Genomic DNA, 3,996 nt, shown 5'->3' on the forward strand with positions numbered 1-3,996 from the left:
CTGTCTCTTCCCTGCTTCCTGTTCCTCAGAGATGAGGAGTCCCAGCTGCACACTATTTTCACTATGGAGCCACTAACTGCCATGTTCCCCCTCCATGATGGATTATATCCCCTCAAACTGTGAGCCAAAAGTAAATCTTTCCTTTTTTATGTTGTTTCTTACCAAGTATTTCATCACAGCAACAAGAAAAACAATCACACAGCTCTACTAAATATTTAGTTTACTTATTCCCCAGTGGCCTTTGGGACATACCTTGAGGAGTTTGTATTGCTTTTTGCTACCCACATGACATTTTTAGATGAAACCGATGTACATGCCCTAATCTTAATATTCCCTATCTGTAATTATTTTTTTTTGTTTGTTTGAGGACTGTTGGAGTATCCACATCAGACCATGGCCTGAGGTATTCACATGCATATAGATGTATCCTATCAATGTGAGGGATGGAAAGCAGGTGGAGACAAAAGATTACAGGCTTACCTGGGGCTAAGGGGCTAGAAGGGTGGTAGTCGGTCTTCCCACATGGATAGTGTAAAACGTATAGCAGTCAAAGAATTATAAATTCAAACTTAACCTCTTGGGTCCTTATATGATGGAATTATTATGGAATAAAAAGTGTTACTAGTGGATGGGGCCCAGGTTTTGTGTGTCTAGGTTCTTGGTCTCTTATCCATATAGCATTAAAAATAAGAGCTCACACAGATTTGCTGAAAGAACAAGATAACTTTATTTGGAGCAAAGTGATAGTTGTAGCTTGTAGAGTCATGCACTGTTAAGACTGACAGCCTGCCATGTGAGTGAGAGTTCTCAAGGGCCACTTGAGGCAGACAAGCATATGAGTTAGTTTGGTGTACCCATTTGGGTTTAGATTATGCATATTCTCTTGTAATAATTTACCTGGCAGGCTTCCTTCCTCCACATATACTATATGTACACTCTGTGATAGTTTGAATGTAATTGGCCCCCTTAATCTCATAGGGAGTGGCACTATTAGGAGGTGTGTCTCTTTGTTGGAGTGGGTATGGCCTTGTTGAAGGAAATGTATCTCTACAGGGATGGGCTTTGAGATTTCCTATGCTCAGGATACTGCCCAGTGTCTCAGTCGACTTCCTGTTGCCTGCAAGATGTAGGACTCTCAACTACTACTCTAGCACTGTCTGCCTGCATGCTGCCATGCTCCTGTCCATGATGATAATGGACTGAACCTCTGAAATTGTAAGCGAGCCACCCCAATTAAATTTTTTTCATTTATAAGTGTTGCCATGGTCTTGGTGTTTCTTCACAGCAATAAAAACCCTAACTAAAGCAGATCCTTCTCCAAATAATGCACTTAGCAACTTCAGAACTCCCTCCACCCCTAACTCATATTGGGCTATACTTACTCCTATATCTGGACAATATTGTAAGCTTATCTGCCCCAGCTAACCATCAAATTTAGACAGTTTTATTCAAGTGTATTGCTGAAATATTGGGATATAAAAAAGTGAAGGGCAATTCTGGCCTGAACTAAGTTTGGGTACATGCTCAGTAAAGCAAAACTGTGTCCTCTAGTAACCTCTTGGTAAGAATCCTATTTACCATCATATGGGTATATGCAATTAGGTGTGAATATGATTGAAATCGAATGTATTGTGGGAAGGGTCCTGCCGAGAAGAGAAAGGAATATATACCTTAATCTATGGATCAAGACAGAGAAACACCCAAACTACACTTCTTAGTAACCAGCCTCTCTTCCCCATAGATCCATAGAAAGAGACAGCCCGGGGCCTTTGAGTGTTCTCACTCATGTGACCTACTGTCAGGCTTAATAACATAGCCTTCTAACAACCTAAACTACTGCTTTGCTCCACAAAATAAGTTATCTTACTTCGTTTGCAAATCTTTGTGAGCCTTTCTTTCCCACTTTTTGGATAAAAGGTCAAGAACCTGGAAACAATCAGCCCATAGTCAATAACCAGTAACAGATACACATTGCTTTATTTAACAGGTAATTAGTTGACTGAAACATTTCAAACTATTATGTAGATGTCATGCAGGCCTCCAATTGAAGTCCTGTCCTGAGCCTTGTAAATTTCACAAATGTTACAGGTGGGTTATGTTAAATATTTAGTCTACTCTTTCCCCATGGACCTGTGGGGCTGCTCTTGGTGTTTTGTGCCGCTTTATACTGAACACATGACTAGGTTAGAGAAAACAGATGTGCCTTTGCCCTAATTAGATTCCCCATCTTCAATCTCCCTTACTCCACACAAATACTACAAACCCTTAAAGTGGCAGTGCTGAAGGAGTTGACATGGCCCATTCCTGGAAATTAACTGTGAGCGTTCCCTGCCTGTTTTGTGGCTACCATTGTTGTCCAGAAGGAACCGAAACTTCTTTGGGTTATTGTAGTGGTGGGAATAGAAATGTCCTCCATAATTTAGGGTACTTGAACACTTAGTCTCCAGTTGGTGATGCTGTTTGGGTTGGGGGGGGCGGGTAGGTGGTCTAGCCTTGCTAGGGGAAGTACATCACTGGTGGCTGGCTTTGAGATTAAAAAGCTTCTCACTACTTTCAGTTCACTCTTTCTGCTTCACGGATGTGGTTGAGGATGTAAGCTGTCAACTTCCTGCTCTAGCTGTCATGCCTCCCTACCATGAAAAACTCATCCCTCTGGACCCATAAGCCCAAATAAACCCTTCCTTCTCTAAGTTGCCTTGGTCATGGTGCTTTATCACAGCAGCAGAAGAGTAAGTTATGGAGTTATGGAGGTGCTATTCCTACATCAGTAGCAAAATCTAGCCATATAATAGTAAACCTGGGAACTAAGCTTTACTAGAGTTTGAGGTAACTGGAACACTTGAAGTCAGGCAATAGCATACAAAATGATGAAAAACTTCCACTGCTGTACTAGTAGGTGTGAGAATCAAGGGTTGTTTCATAATCTATTTTCATATTTGTACTGCTGGCATTTTCAAGATGAACAGCCTCTTAAAGAATCTATTAGTAAGATTTCTGGAAGTAACATGTCAGGTGTGATATTCTTAGGAGCACTGCAGATATTATCTCAGTTAAACTGGAAAATTTGTTGTTATTTATGTGGGTGTTGGGGTGTGTGCACGTTCCTATGTGTGCTGGCACGTGTGTATGGTGTACAGGTAAATGTTCAATGCATTTTTCTTCAGAACTTTCCATCTTATTTTTTGGCACAGGGTCTCTCACTGAGACCATGGGCTTGGTGATTCAATTAGAGTGGCTGGCCAGAGAACCCCAGAGATCATCAACCTTCCTCCATCTCCCCAGCACCAGAATTATGACTGTCAAAACACCTACATTTTTACATGAATGCTAGGGGTTGAACTTGGGTACTCAGGTTTTCATGGAAAGTATTTTTTTTTACTAAAATATCTTCTAGTCTCCCAATTATTTTAATCCAATTGATTGAGTTCTTTAGGAGTAATATTAAGGTCCTACATAAAGCAAAGCAACATTAATTCAAAAAAGGTATTTAAATTCAATAATAATAATGAGAGACTGTGATATCTGAACCAATGTCCACACCCTCTTTCTCCTTTACATAGGAAGATTAAAGACTGTTACAGTCCATAAAACAGTGCATTATCTTCCTCCAGCTCTGGAGTGATGCTTCTCGAAAGGATAGAATACTTAAAGATTTAATCTTGTTTCAAACTACTTTTTCCCCCAATCTGATTTCCAGGTGCATGCAGCATAGACATAGAAGCTCTCATCTTTCATGTTATCATCACTTATAAGATGAAGGCCCTGACATGGTTCCAACACTGCTGAGACTATCAGGCTCCCAGCCAGGTAAAGAGAGTCTTCTGTAGATGTAACCAACGGTCTTATTAAAAGATGGCTACCACATAAAGAATCTGGATTATGTTCTCTTTGATATTCGTAACTAAAGAAAAACATTTGATTACAAAAGCTGTTGAGTTATGCCAAAATGTATATTTTAAAGGTACCTTGACTTCAAAATTTGGATGTAAGGATATG

This window comes from Peromyscus californicus, unplaced genomic scaffold (genome assembly GCF_007827085.1).
Source record: "Peromyscus californicus insignis strain IS unplaced genomic scaffold, ASM782708v3 Scaffold_10__1_contigs__length_136768540, whole genome shotgun sequence".
Lineage (NCBI taxonomy): Eukaryota > Metazoa > Chordata > Mammalia > Rodentia > Cricetidae > Peromyscus > Peromyscus californicus.